Source organism: Hemiscyllium ocellatum, unplaced genomic scaffold (genome assembly GCF_020745735.1).
Source record: "Hemiscyllium ocellatum isolate sHemOce1 unplaced genomic scaffold, sHemOce1.pat.X.cur. scaffold_529_pat_ctg1, whole genome shotgun sequence".
In the NCBI taxonomy this organism is placed as follows: domain Eukaryota; kingdom Metazoa; phylum Chordata; class Chondrichthyes; order Orectolobiformes; family Hemiscylliidae; genus Hemiscyllium; species Hemiscyllium ocellatum.
Window position 1 is genome coordinate 191,583 of NW_026869100.1, and position 16,198 is coordinate 207,780.

Consider the following 16,198-nt stretch of genomic DNA (forward strand, 5'->3'; position numbering starts at 1 on the left):
GTAGGAAACAGTAAATTATGTTTTTTTTGTGGAATGGACAGAGTCTCTGCCATAAGGTAGATGGATTTGTGACACAGATACAAGAGAGTTAGACACCAGGGCGACGTGGTTACAAGGTGAAAAAATGTGGCATAAATATTCAATGGTTCACAACCTTGTGCAAACTCAGGCAAAGTGGACAATGCTAACAAGAATTGATAACAAAGGCATTACAGAGCAATCATTTGGCCGCAGACCATGAAGTAGTGTTAGTTTGAATGTAAATTCTAGCTACTACTTGCCAAGGACACAAGCAGCAGAACAGCTTTAGGCCACTGAACAGCATTTCATTGTTCATCATTGTATTAAACAAGAACTCATTGAATTTTTTAATAAAGGCATAATGACAATTCAGTAAAAAATCAAAATTTGCATAATCTTGACAAACACACTGACAACAGTGATATTGGAAGGCAAGTTCGGAGAATTTTTTTCAGTGTTTTTTTTAAATAACACAATGTGCAACTGGCTAGGGATGTAACTATGTCAGATCGACCGTTGCATGATGAAACTTAGTGAATGAGTAATGTCTTCTGGAGAAATCCTCTGGGAAATTGTGATAAAGTGCATTTTAAAGAAATATAAAATTTTAAAGTGAATCACAGAAAGGACAAGCTACAAATACAAACAAACATTGCCAAGTACATGAGTTTGAGAAGAGAACTGACCAAGCTAAACAATCTAAACAGACTGAGACATGTGTGCGTGTGTAAATGAACAGTGGTAAACATTTGAAGTCACTCAACAAAAGGACATTCCATTGAAACAGACAAAACCTCAGCAAGAAACTCACACCTGTCCCTCAATCAGGACAAAATGGATCATATTAGGTTATGGGGCTGAGAAAATCACCACAAAGTACTTAAAATCCTGAAGTGCGAGTGTGCTTTAGGAGTAAGATTTAAAGGGGTTGCAAAGGTTCTGCTAGCAGGAGGAGGGCAGTTGGCAGAGGAATCCCTGTGAGGGTGTAATGTCACAATAGGAACAGGGAGCGGTGAAGGTGCTGGAGGTGGTGAGAGTGTTACAGAGAGTGGTCAGGGCCCGAAGAATGTTTCAAACTAAGTACGTATTGTTGCAGCTGGAGAGGTTTGCAGAGGTAGGGAGAGACATAGGTATTTTTATTTCTTCATTTATGGGATGTGGGTATCACTGCCTGGACTAGCATTCTTTGACCCCCTCTTAATTACCCAGAGGGCAGCTCAGAGTCAGCCCTCTTGTTGTGGGTCTGGAGTCAAGTGTTGGCCAGACCAGGTGAGAATAATTGTTTTCCTTCCCTAAAGCAGGGAAGTGAACCTGATGAGTTCTTCCGACTGATCAGCAATGTATTTATGATGGCCTCGCCAATGTCTTGTACAGATACAACATGACATCCCAACTCCTACTCTCCATGCTATGACCAATGAAGGTAACCATCCCAAACGCCTGCTTTACCAGCCTGTCTCCCTGTGACAACACATTCAAAGAACTGTGTACCTGCATCCCTGGGTCTCTGACTGACAACACTACCCAGGGCCCGAACATTAACTGTATAAGTCCCACCCTGGTTTGTTTCACCACAATGCAACACTTCACATTTATCTGATTAAACTCCATCTGCTATTCTTCAGCCCACTATCCCAGTAGTACTGTTCATCCTGTTGTGTTATAGATAACCTTCTTCTCTGTCCACATTACCACCAATGTCAGTGTCACCCAAGAAGCTTATTTACCAGGAAACCAATATTCCCATCCAAACCATTTATCCAAATGACAAACAACAGGGGACCCACTCCACCGCTGGTCACATGCCTCAAGTCAGAAAAAAACAACATGTCTCCCATCACCCTCTGTTTCCAATCATCAAGCCAATTTTGTATCCAGTTGACTAGCTTCTCCCGAACGCCATATCATTTTACGTTGATTTGAGCTGATTACCCATTTCCCATACGGATCATAGAACCCAGGACAGTACAGAACAAGACATTTCGGCCATGATGCCAAGCCAACCTTTTATCCGACTGTAAGACAAACCTAACTTCCATACCCTTCATTTTACTATCATTCACGTGCCTATCCAAGAGTCATTAAATGTCCCGAACATATCTAATTTCACAACCACCATTGTCAGTGCATTCCAACCACCTACCATTCTCTATCCTTTTATCCATCCTCCAATCACCTTTAAATTACACCCCCTTGTAATAGTCATTTATGCTATAGGAGAAAAATTCTCCTATCATCTTGTTCACCTCTACCACATAGTCCCATCCCTTTCTTCACTCAAATGAGAAAAGACTTAGCTCCCTCAATCTACCTTCCTAAGAAATGCCCTCCATTCCAGGCAGCATCCTGGTAAATCTACTGTGTACGTTCTCTAAACTTGCACATCCGTCCTGTAAAGTGGGGACCAGAACTGAACACAATATTCCAAGTGCGGTCTCACCTGGAAGCTATAAAGATGCAGTAAAACCTCACTGCTCTTAAAATCAATCCCCTTGCTAAGGAAAGCCAACACAATATATGCCTTTTTAACAACCCTAAATTGGCAATTTTGAGGGATCTATGGACATGGACGCCTTAATCTCTCTGATCCTCCACACTGCTAATAATTCTGCTTTTTACCCTGTATTCTGTATTCAAATTCAACCTTCCAGAATGAATCACTTCACACTTTTCCAGCTTGAACTCCATTTGCCATTTCCAGCCCAGCTCTGCCTCCTGTCAATGCCCCATTGCAACCTACAACAGCCCTCCACATTCCCCACCACTCCACCAGATTGGCAAACTTACTAACCCACTCTGCAACATCCACATCCAAGTCATTTATAAAAATCATAAAGAGCATAGTACCAAAGCCCACTGTAACAGAACCCCACTGGTCACTGAGCTCCAGGCTCAATACTGTCCATCTGCTGCCATACTCTGTCTTCCCTGGGCCATCCAATCATGTATCCAGACAGACAGATTTCCCTGTATCCTATGCCTCCTTATTTTCTGAATGAGCTTCAACATATTCTGCCATATTCTCAAAGAATTCAATCAGGTTTGTGAGGCATGACTTGCCCCTCACAAACCCATGCTTACTGTCTAAAATTTAACTATGGTTTTCCAAGTAGTCATAAATTCTATCTGTCAGAGTCCTCTCCAATAATCTGCACACCACAGACATTAGACCAAATCTGTAATTCCCAGGATTCTACCTCCATAACATGGCCCTGTCTCTACAAATCTTTCCTCCTCTGCCACATTCCCCAAATGGGCACTGGAAGGTGGTGGGGGTTACAGAGATAGGGAGGGATATCAGGACAGAAGGATTTGCAGATATTCAGAGGGTTGCAGTGCCAAAAGGAGGCTTCAGTAATTGAGAGGTCACATGGTAATGATCACATTTGAGGGAGGGAGGGAGGATTGCTGCGAAATGAAATGTTTCACAGTTTAGGTGTTTTGTTAGGACTGCAAGAGGTTACAGAGTTGGGGAAGGTTTAAACGCTGGTGGATTTTACATAAACATGATTTTGATTGCAATGGCAGGAAGAGGATTCAGGAAGCTGGAGAGTATGGGGTCTGAACGAGGTTAAACAAATGGGAAGATATGTCAGAGGTGGAGGTGTTTACAGAGACAGCAATGGTCTGATCTGGAGCAGAGGACCCAGATTGGGAAGGTTGTGGGGACTGCAGGTGTTTTCACAGGGAGGGAGGACTATAGAGCCACAGGAGGTTACAAAAATGCAGAGAGCTATAGGGCCTGCAGGAGTTCATGGAGATGGGGAGGGTGGGAGGGATGGAGCAGTTTACAGGGATAAGGATAGTGGTAGGACAGTGCTGGTTTGTACTGACAGGGACTATAAAGGGAATGGAGCAGATTAGAAAGATAATGTAGTTTGTATAGACTGGAAGAAAAAACACACATGTGGAGGGTAGTCGGGACTGAACAGGTTTAGAGATATCGAAATTCATAGGTTCTGGTGTTATTTAGACATGGAGGATGTGGAATCGGACAGATTTTCTTGGAGATGAGAACAGCAATTTTGATTGGAGACAGTTACACAGATAAAGGAGCATTAGTAATCTCCTCCAGTTTGGCCTAAGTGGGAAAGGGTTGTTGGGGAGGTTGTCGTTAACACAGATATAGGGATGTAAGAGCTGGAGAGGTTTATGCAGATGAGTAGATGGGTGGAAATACTGGAAGAGCATACATTGACAGGGTGGGTGATAGTGATGACAGCATTTTACACAGATCGCAGGTCCTTTAGGAACTGAATTGGAACAGTCACAAGGACTGGAGTAGGTTCGACAGATCGGAGTGTGGCAGAGACCTGAGAAGATTATAGGGTCTCCACAGATTGATTGTGTCTTTAGGGCTGGACGAGGTTCGGTCGATACGGAACCCTTAAACCCAATTTATACCATCTTCATTTGCCAGGCCAGAGCCTCAATATCCCTCATCAGCCAGGGATCCCTAAACCTGCCATTTTCCCTTCACCCTAACAGGTACATACTGACCCTGGATTTTCAGTGTCACACATTTAAAAGCCTCCCATTTTCCAGTCGTTTCTTTTCCTTCAAACAGACTCACCCACCCAACCTCTGCTAGGTCCTGCTTCATGGTCACAAAACTGGCTGTGTTCCAGCATAGCTCATTAACCTGTGGACCTCTCCTATCATTTTCTGTAGTTATGTTAAAACCACGACAGTTGCGGTCACTGGACCCACAGTGCTCTCCGACGGACACGTCAGTCACTTCCTGACCTCGTTTTCTCAGGGGAGATTCAATGTTGCACCCACCTGAGTAGAGTAGGACCATCTACATATTGGTCAAGGAAACTTTCTTGGACCCATTTGACAAATTGTTACCCATATGGGCCTTTTATTCTCTGAATGCATAAGTCAATCCAGGGGAAATTAAAATCTCCATTCAATACTCCTCTCTTATTCCAACACCTATCTACAATCTCTCTAACATCTGCTCTTCTCATACCCACTGGCTATTTGTGAGTCTGTAATACAGTCTCAACAAAGTGACCGCCCCCTTCTTCTTTCTAACTTCTAACCACATGGCCTCATTTGATGACTCTTTAGGAGAATGCTCTCTGAACACTGTTGTTATGTTCTCCCTTATGCTGCCCCTCCTCACTTACTTATCCTTCTGTCACACTTGTACCTTCCGTATCCTGGAACACTGAGCTGCCCGTCCTGCCCTTCTCTCAGCCATGTTTCTGTTATGGCTATAACATCCCAGTCCCCAGAGCCAATCCATGCTTCTGAGCCCGTCTGCCTTACCAGTCAGGCCTCGTGTCAAAATAAATGTCCTTTAAACCAGAAGTCTTTTCCCTCCCTTGACTGTGCCCCTGGATATCCTGAAAAGGAAACTTGCTCTCGGTGGCTGGTGTATTTCCCTCTGACTGGCCGATGGTCTCTCTTTTTTTCAGAATCCCAATCGCCTGGCAAACCAGATTAAGCCCTCCCAGGTAACACTTGCAAATCTCCCTCCCAGGTTGCTAGTATCCCTCTGGTTCAGGTCTAACCCTCTCCCCTTTTCCAGGTCACCTCTACTGCAGAAGAGATCCCAATGATCCAAGACTAAAAACCTTCCCCCTCCACCAGCTCCTGAGGCACTCGTTCATCGGCTTATCTTTCTCTTTCCGTAATCACTGGCGAGCGGCACTGGGAGTAATCTGGAGCTCACTGCCCTTGTCATCCTGCTTTTTAACTTCTTACCTAACTCCCAATACTCACTTGACCAGATCCCACCTAACTGTATCTATGTCCTGTGGACTGATGTGCACAATTACCACTGGTTGTTTGCCCTCCTCCTAGAGTAAAGGGCAAAATCTGACCTCCCCTTGGGAAACAAGGTAGGGAAAGGGACTGAGGTGTTAGTTGGGGAGCACTTTGACAAAGTGACCACAACTATACTAGTTTGAAAAAGGTTATGGAAAAGGACAGGCCTGCTCCATAAGTGAAATATCAAAATTGGCCTGCCCTAATCCAGAAGGTATTGGTCAAGAGCTTTTAACAGTTGATTGTGGAGACTATTTGCAGGTACATGGACCTCAGTCAGGTGGAAAGCTTTCAAAAAAGAGAGATAAAATGAGAGTTCAGGGTGAGGATATTTCTGTTAGTGTGAAGGACAATGCTGATTCCAAGTAGGAAATTCTGGATGACTGGGGATATTGAGGTTCTGGTCAGGAAAAGGCGGCCCATTTTATATATGGCCAGCTGGATTGCTCAAAGAACATTGTGGGTACAGTAATATACTGAAGACGGAGATCAGTAGGCAAACAAGAGACCTGACAAAACTTTGGCTGGTAATGCTGAGGAAAATCCAAAGGGATTCTACGTGAATACTAATAACAGAAGATTATCTAGGCACAGAATGTGTCCCCTTGAAGGTCAATGGGATAATCCATGTGTGAAACCTCAGAAGATGGGTGAGATCCTTAACTAAAATTTCACATCAGAACTTAAAGACTGGTGAAGTCAGGGAAATAAAGTCTTCAAAAGACTCCGCATATCAGAATAAGAGTTGCTGGAGTTTTTAAAATGCATAAAAAAATAGAAAAATCCCTCGAGCTAATCATGTATATCTGAAGACATTGGGGGAAACTCAGGAAGAAGTGCCCCTTACAGAGGTATTCATATCAGTGACAGCCACGGGTGACAAGCTGGTCACCTGCATAAGTAGTGTCTCACAAACTTGACTGAGTTTGTTGAAGAGGTGACTAAGAAGATAGATGATGACAGAACAGGAGACTTTGTCTATACTGACCACAGCAAGGTCTTGGACAAGGTTTAGCGTAGAACCCTGGTTAGTAAGGTTAGATCACATGGGAGCAGGGAGAGCTATCCAACTGGATACAAAATTGACTTGACAGTGGGAGACAGAGAGTGGTGGGAGAGGGTTGTCTAAAAATAGATAAGTCCCTGGGACTGGATGTGATTTATCCTCGGATTCTCTGGGAATCCAGGAAGGAGATTTCCATGCCTTTGGCTTTGAGGTTTATGTCATCATTGTTTACTGGAATAGTGCCAGAAGGCTGGAGGAGAGCAAATGCTGTCCCCTTAGAATAGATTACTTACAGTGTGGAAACAGACCCTTTGGCCCAACAAATCTACACCGACCCTCTGATGAGCAGTCCACCCAGACCCATTCCCTTGCATTTATCCCTTCACCTAACACTATGGGCAATTTAGCACGACCAATTCACCTAACCTGCACATTTTGGACTGTGGGAGGAAACCTGAACACCTTGAGGAAATCCACACAGACACGGAGAGAATGTGCAAACTCCGCACAGACAGTTGGCTGAGGCAGGAATTGAAGCCAGGTCTCTGGCGCTGTGAGGCAGCAGTGCTACCACTGTACCACTGTGCCACCCCAAGCAGAGGAATGGAGACAATCCTAGTAGTTATAGACGTGTGTGCCTTAATTTGATTTTGGTAAAGTGTTGGAAACGCTTGTAAGGGATCGGATTTATATTCATCTGGAGATGAGTAAGTTGATAGGGGATAGTCAACCCGATTTTGTGAAGGGTAGGTCGTGCCTCACAAACCTTACTGAGGTCTTTAAGAAGGTGAACAAAGACAGAGATGGATGACAGTGAAGCAGTTGATGTGGTGTATATGTATTTCAGTGAGGCGTTTGTTCAGGTTCCCCATGGTAGGCTATTGCCGATAATACGGACACATGGGATTGTGGGTGATTAAACAGTTTGAATCAGAAATTGGCTCACTGAAAGAAGACAGAGGGTAGTGGTTGATGAGAAAGATTGATCTTGGAGTTCAGTTACTCGTGGATACTGCCAGGATGTGTTTTGGGTCCACTGTTGTGGTCATTTATATAAATGACCTGAATGAGGGCATTGAAGGATGGGTTAGTAAATTTGCAGAAGACACTAAGGTTATTAGAGATGTCGATAGTGACGAAGGATGTTGCAGATTACAGAAAGGTATAGATAAGCTGCACAGCTGGACTGAAAGTTCGCAAATGGAGTTTAATGTGGAAAGGTGTGAGGCGATTCACTCTGGAGGGAGTAACAGGAACACAGAGTAACGGGATAATGATAAGATTGTTGGTAGTGTAGATGAACAGAGACATCTCTATGTCCATGTACATAGATCCTTGAAAGTTGCCATCCAGGTTTAAGAAATCATTCAGTGTGTGAGCTTGTATTGGATTGAGTTTCGGAACCATTAGATCATGCTGCAGCTTTACAAAACTCTGGTGTGGCCACAAATGTTCAGGAAGGATGTGTAAGCTTTGGAAAGGATTCAAAGGACATTTACTAGGAAGTTACCTGGTAAGGAGGGAAGGTCTTATGAAGAAAGGCTGAGGGACCTTAAGCTGTTTTTGTTCAAGAGAATGTGTTTGAGGTCAATTAATTGAGACATAAAAGATAAATCAGCAGGTGAGATGGATTGGACAGTGAGAGCCTTTTCACTTGGATGGCGATGCCTAGCACGAGGGGAGACAGCTTTAAATTGAGATAGATATTAATATTAATAAATAGATATGGGACAGATGCCAAAGGTAGGTTGTTTACTCAGAATAGTCAGGGCATGGAATGCACTGCCTGCAGCAGTGTTAGACTCACCAACTTTAAGGGCACTGAAACAGTCATTGGATTGACAAATGGACAAGAATTGGAATCGTGTTGTTTCGATGGGCTGCGGATTGGTTCCACACGTTGGCCCAAAATCGAAGGCCGTAGGGCTTATATTGCGCTGTCATGTTCTGTGTTCCAGTGGGCATAAATATGAGGTGGAAGAGGAAAGACTTAAAAGAGATTTTAGGAGAATCTTTTCTACACAGAGGGTGGTGCAGGTATGGAATGAGTTTCCAGGGGAAGTGGTAGAGAGACGTACAATTACAGCATGTAAAAATTGGGCAGGTACATGGGGAGGAGAAGGTTTTTAGGGATATGGGTCAAATGCAGGGAAATGTGACTCATTCATGGACTCTGGTCAGCATGAATTAGTTGTATTGAAGGAATAGTTTCCGTGCTGCATGACTCTGTATCCAGTTATTGGAGGAGGAGACTACCGAGATAAGACATGTTATGGACACTGAAGCAAGTTACAGTGATAGGAATGGTAGTCTGGAATCCAGTACATTTCAAATATGTGGAGGGACTATTGGGATAGGAGGACATTACAGAGATAGGAACTGTTATAGGAGTTACAAATTATTGAAGACACTGGTGCACAAGACATGCCATAGATACATTGTTGCAGAGTAGTGAGTCTTAGTACAACAGAACTTACATTAGGAGTGGTGATTGAGCCTGGGGTTTGTGTGAACTGTGCTCCCTCTACAGCACTGTACCTGTGTCATGTCTTGTTAGCCGATGTTTGGAGCCCCCTCGTTGCTCTCTGCTCTGTGCACTGTGAGTGAACTTACCTCACTGCAGGATTTATTGAAGGCTTTAGATCTCCCTGTCCTTTGTCTCTCTGGCTGACCAACCGTCTTCAATGTTGTGATGGACGAGACACACAGCAGCTGGGAGTACCTACAGCAGACAGAGGAATGGACAAAATGGGAAATTAGACCGATGCAGTGAGGATTAGAAATGGCACTGAGTACCATCACAGACATCTGGAAAATCCCAGTCTCCATCCGTGGCCTGTGCTCCCTCATCTCTCTGGAGTGGAGAATTTGCTTAGCTCAGGATCTGGTGTAGCTGCAATCGAGATAGAGCGAGAGAGAGCGAGAGAGAGCGAGAGAGAGCGAGAGAGAGCGACAGAGAGACTAAGTGATAGAGAGAGAGACTAAGTGATATCACCAGAGTGCTGGAAAATAATAGTATCACACAATTGTGTTGGAAGAACAGGTTTTGCTTCATGATGCACTGGTATAACCGGTCTGGAATGAGCAACCTGTGAGCAGGTGAAGTGATGGCCTCGTGGTATTATTGTGAGAGCATGTATCCCAAATTTCAGCTAATGTTCAGGGGAGTAGGTTGGATTCCCACCATCAGAAATGGTGGAATTTGAAATCAATAATTTTTAAAATAATAATTAACAATCCACGAATAAGTATGAGACCATTGCTGATGTACAACAAATCCAAACACTTGTCCTTTCGGGAAAGACATCTGCCCATCCTGACGTGGTCTGCATGACATCCCCTCTCAATTACCCCCTGAAATGGCTGAGCAAGTCAGTCAGCTCAACGGCAGCTAGGGTTGGGCAAGAAAGGCTGGTCAACCAAAGGCACCTACATCCCATAGCTGATTTACAAAATAATCATTAGGATGGTCCCACTGGAACTGTGCTGGGACCAGTGTCCTGGCCAGTCATGTCAGTAAGTTTATGGACAGGGCTGGAGAAGTTTATAGAGATGGCTAGATGGATGAAAATACAGGAGGAGCTTAAATTGACAGGGTGGGTGACAGTGACGGGAGGATGTTACGTAGTTAATGAATCTTGTAGGAACAGGACCGAGAGAGGCACAGGCATTGGAGTGGGATCGACAGATCAGGAGTGTTGCAGGGACCTGAGAGGATAACACAGATACGGATGGTGTTAGGGTCTCCACAGACTGATGGTATTTTAGGGACTGGAAGAGGTTATGTAGACAGGGAGGACCATAAGAGCTGCAGGAGCTTATGGAGAGTTGAAGATTTGGAGCAGTTCACAGAGGAAGGTTCTTCGACAAGAGTAGGTTACAGATAGTGAGGGTTTTGTGGCCTGAGAAAGTTAAAGAGAGGGAGAGTTTTCACGTGCGTAAGATATTACACTGACAGGAACAGTTGAAGAGACTGAAGCAAATATGCCTGGAGAAGGGGAGAAGGTTACACAGATAGGGAAGTGAGTAGGGATTGAAGGTGAATACACAGACATGGAGGGTTGTATTGTTATATGGAGCTTAGTGGGATAGGGACTGGTGTTGGGATTTACACAGATAGGGAAGGTTGTGTTTTTGGAGAAGGTTACACTGATACAGACAGTGTTAGGGAGTGTTTAATGGACTGCAGAAGAGCTCAGAGAGAATGTATTATGGGGAGTGGAGGAGATTACAGACACAGAGATGGCTGTCGGTTTGAACAGAGCTTCTACAGATCCTCAGTGCTATAAGGCTGGAGGGAGGTTACAATAATAAGGGTTGTCGATACTTAATAACTTTTTTTACATAGAGGAAGTCTCAGCATGCGACTGTCAAAAGGAAGTATAGACAGTCCAGATGAGTTTACAGAGATATGAATGTTTTTGGGGGTTTCAGGATGGAACAGTGATTGGGAGTGATGTAACGAATGAAAACATTTATAAGGATTGTTCTAAAAGCAGGAAGAGGTGACAGTCATATCGATCGTGGTAAGGACTGGAGAAGCTTACATCGCCAAGGAGTGTTTTAGAGACTGTTGGAGATGACACATATAAGGAGAGTATTGGGGATGAGGCAAAGTTCAAGAGACAGGGATGGTTGACAGGACTGGGCAATAACCTGAATAGCATCTCCACACTGTGGAAACAGGCCATTCGGCCCAACAAGTCCATACCAACACTCTAAAGAGCATCCAAACCAGATCCATCCCTCTCCCTGTCCAATAAACCCTGCATTTCTCGTGGTGAACTCACCTAAACCACACTTGCCTGAATACCACAGTTGATTTATAATGGCCAATCCACCTATCGTGCAAATGTTGGGCTATGGCAGGAAACCAGAGCACAAATAAGAAACCCACACAGTCGGGGGGAGAACATGCAAAGTCCACACAAACAGTCGGCCAAGGCTGGAACTGAAGCCAGGTTCCATGCACAGTGAGGCTGATTATACAGAGCACTGCAGAGATTGGACCAAGTCACAAAGTTCACAGGGATTACTGGAACTGGAGGAGAATATAGTCAGGAGAATGTTACATAGATGCTGTCCATGAGAGGGATTGGAGGAGGTTAACGCAATAGGGAGGGTTGTGGATTCTGTCGACAATTAGTGGTAGGGACGGTTGGGGAGACAGGATGAAGTTAGTATACTCAGAGTTGTACACACTGTGTGAGGTTACCATGTTAGCAAAGGTTCTTTAGACTGGCTGAGGTTATGGACAGAGGCAGTTGTGGGAATGAGAGTTGTTACAACAATTGAGAGGATACTTCAGGCACATAGATTATTTTAGTGGCTGCAGGATGTTCGAGAGCTAAGAAGGCTAGAACGGACTGGAGGTGGTCAGAGGTAAGGAACATTGTAGTGATGGGAGTTAGTCACAGAGACAGAGGACATTGAAGAGCGAGATAGGGCAAGGTTTCAGATCTCAGGAGCGTTCAGGTTCAGAACAATACACAAAGGGAGGGTTGGCAGGAAAGGCTGTAGGAACTGGACGACTCTGTACAGACAGGGAGGTGAAGTGGATGGTGGAAGGTGAGAGGTAATGAGGTGCCATAGGATAGGATGGAGGAGTGCTGTTGGGACTGGAGAAGGCTACAGTGACATCATGTGCTGGAGAGGCTGGAGGAAGATACACAGATGGGGAGGTCAGTAAGGGCTGGATGTGACAGACAGAATGGGCTGTAGGCGCTGGACAAGATGACAGACATAAGGTTTTTTTATAGTGTTTTTGTGACAGGGGTCATGACACTAGATTTCAAAGTCGCTTTGGAGAAAATATAAAGATAGGGCAGAAGTGAAGAGGCCAAATTTGTGGAAGCTGCCTTATCATGAGAATATCACTGTCACTGGGCATTATCATTATGCCGAGACAGGATCTGGCAAACACAGACCGGGAGGAACTATTTGCAGTTGGATTCATATTCAGAAAGAGGGGGTATGTCAAAGTGATACAGGGAGAATTCAAGGCCAATGTGTTCTGCGAAGAGTGAATACAAAGGCAGTAACTCCAGTGAATACTGGTCAAGCAATATCCTGAGCTTGCTAAAGTAAGTACAATGCGATGAAAACAGGCAAAGACTAACCAATGTATAGAGAGTGCAAGGGGATGCTTAAAATGATGGGCAAATAATGGGCACAAAATAACCTTGGCTGATACTGTTAATGAGAGGCCACAAGGTATTTAATGAGTATAGTTAGAGAAAGAGGATTCCCAGGTAAACAGCGAGGCCTGTTAGAAACCAAAGGGACAATATGTGCACGGAGCCAGAGGAAGGAGGTGAGGTCTTGAATGAATACTTCCCATCTGTATTCACACAGGAGAAAGACATTGTCGCCGGGGATTTCAGTTGGGACAGTGAGATGCTAGAACATGAAAAGATGAATAAGGAGGTGGTATTAAATGTTTTCACAGGCATAAAGGTGGAGAAATCCCCACTGCCTCATGAAATGTATCCCAAGCTGCTATGGGATGGAAGGCAGGAGATTGCTGGGGCCCTGGTGGATATATTTAATACTTTGCTGGCCACAGGTGATGTGCTGAATGAATGGAGGATCGCTAATGTGGTTCCTTTGTTCAGGAAGGGCAGCAGGGGTAGGCCAGATAATTACAGAGCAGATAGTCTGACAGCGTGGGGTGGGGGGGGGGTGGAATTATTGAGAACAATTCTGAGGATGCATCAACACTTCCAAAGCAAGGATCACCTCGGCAGCGTCATCATGGATTTGGTAGAGGGACATACTGTCTGAGGAATTCAGTTCAGTGTTTTTTTGAAATGGTGTTTTAAAATATTGATGAGGGCAGTGCAGATGATGTGGGTTACATGGACTTGAATAAGGCCTTTGACAAGGTCCCCCATGGAAGGCTGGTCAAAACATAAAGAGCCACTGAGATCCAAGGCAAGTTGGTAAATTGCATCACAATTAGTGGATAGACTTCTTCGTGTTTGAAATTATTTCAACAGTGGGTGTCCCACAGGGATCTGTGCAGGAACCATTGCTGGTTATTATGTACATTAATAACTTGGATGTGAAAGCAAAAAGAATCATTAGTAGGTTTGCAGATTATACGAAAGGTGAGGGCAATGGTCTCAGACTGCAGTCTAATGTCCATCAGATGATAAACTGTGTAGAGTAATGGCAGATGGAGTTTACTTCTGATCACTGTGAGGTAATGCACTGTGGGAAGTCTCATAAGCGAAGGATATACATCATGATTGGTAGGTCCTCTTTGAGTACCGAGGAACACAGGGACCTTGGTGGGCAAGTCCCTGGATGTCTGAAGGAGTGAGAACAGGCAGACAGGGTGGGGAAGACACCTGAACTGGATCAGGAAGGGGACCCATATCCTGGTGGGGCGAATTGTTAGAGCTGCTTGAGAGGATATAACCTAGTCTGGCACTGTGTTGGATCTTAAACAATCGTAAGGCCAGACAGAAGATTGAGGCTGGTGCACAAGTTAAAGAGAGCAATTTCAGCAGACAAGGCGGACAAAAATATAGCAGGAAATAGGGAAAAACTGATGATTAAACTGCATTTATTTCAATTCAAGGGGCCTGACAGCTAAGGAAGATGAACTCATGGTACTGGGAGATTATAGTTATTACAGAAACACAGCTGAGGGAGGGACAGGACTGTCAGCTCATTGTTTCAAGATAGAGGGACTGCAGGAAGGGGAGGCAAGAGAGGAAACGTGATGGTGGGTTTTGATCGCATGAATCATCACAGCAAGACTTAGAGAGGATTTTCCTGTGGGATTGCCCAGTGAAGTTATGTTAGTGGAACTGAGAAATAAGAATGGGTCATTACCTTGATGCGATTGTCCGACTGACCCCGAATAATCCGTGGCAGACTGAGGAACAAATATATCAGGAGATCTCAAATATCAATCAGAATAATAGGGCTGTTATGGTTGGGATTTTTCAACTTTCCAAACATAGACTGGGATTGCCAGTGTTCAGCATTTGCAAGGGAGGAATTTGGTAATTGTGTTCCAGGATTTCCCAATCAATATGCAAATGGACTGAAAAGAGAAAGGGGCAAAACCTGATCGGCCCTTGGGAAACAAGGTAGGGAAAGGGACTAAGGAATGAGTGGGAACGCATTTTGCCAAAATGACCACAATTCTATTAGCTTGAAAATAGCGATGGAAAAGGACAGATCTGGTCCACAAGTTCAAGTTATGAAATGGGGCCAGACCAATCTTGATCGTATTAGACAGGAACTTTCAAAAGGTGATTTGCGAGTCTATTTGCTGGAAAAGGGAAGTCTCACAACGAGAATATTTTAAAAGTGAGTTATATTCAGCGATCACCACCAGTATGTTCCTGTTTGTGAGCAGCTCAATGCTGACAGCATTCAGAAACACTGGCTGACTATTGAGGGTCTGGTCAAGGAAAAGGGGGCACATGTCAAGTATCGCCAGCTGGATCCAGGGAATCCCTGAGGATCACAGGGGCTGTAGGGATACACTTTGCGTAGAAATCAGGAATGCAGAAAGGATACATGAAATAGCCTCGGCAGAGAAGGATAAGGAAAATCCAAAAGTGATTGTATAAATATATTGAGTAAAAGAGTAACTCGAGACAAAATAGTGTCCCTTAAAGAACAATGAGACCATCGATGTGTGGATCCGCAGGATATGGCTAAGACGTTGAACACATTTTTTACTCCCGAACGTACTGTGGACAAACACTGGGGAACTCAGGGAACAAGAGTAATACATTAGACCACATTTGGAGTTCGCTGCAATTCCAGTCTCCCTGCTCTAGGAAGGATGTTGTGAAATTTGAGAGTGCTCAGAAAAGATTTACAAGATGTTTCTGGGGTTGTTGCTGAATAATCTGGGGTTATTTTCCCTGGAGCATCGGAGACGGACTGGTGACCTGACAGAGGTTTATATAAACATGAGGGGTATGGATTGTGTAAACATTCAAGGTCTTTTCCCGGGGGTTGGAGAGTCCAAAACTAGAATGCACAGGTTTAAGGTTAAAGGGGAACGGTTAAAAGCGACTGAAGGGACAGCTTTTTTATGCACACAGTGATGTGTGTATGGAATGAGCTGAGAGAGAAAGTAACAGATACTGATACTATGACAACATTTAAGAGATAGATGGGTATATGAATAATAAGGGTTTAGAGGTACATGGGCCAAATGCTGGTATAAGGGATGGATTTATTTACATCTTCTGGTCAGCATGGATGAGTTGGACCGAAGTCTCTGTTTCCATGCTGTACATCTCTATGACTTGAAAAGAGTGTATGTTATAGAAGAGATGGTGCTCGAGGTTTCAAAACACAAAGATTATGTAAAGACCCAGGACCTGATTAAGTGTATCACAGTACATTGTGGGATGCTAG

At 44.2% G+C, this 16,198-nt stretch overlaps 1 long non-coding RNA gene across 1 annotated transcript in view; it reads right to left on the bottom strand.

Moving 5' to 3' along the window:
* Positions 1 to 9,430: 9,430 nt before the first annotated feature.
* LOC132813903 (uncharacterized) overlaps positions 9,431 to 16,198 on the bottom strand; it is a 31,558-nt gene continuing 24,790 nt past the window's right edge. The window contains exon 4 of the long non-coding RNA XR_009644209.1: positions 9,431 to 9,527. This is a non-coding gene — a long non-coding RNA (uncharacterized LOC132813903). The remainder of the gene's footprint in view (positions 9,528 to 16,198) is intronic.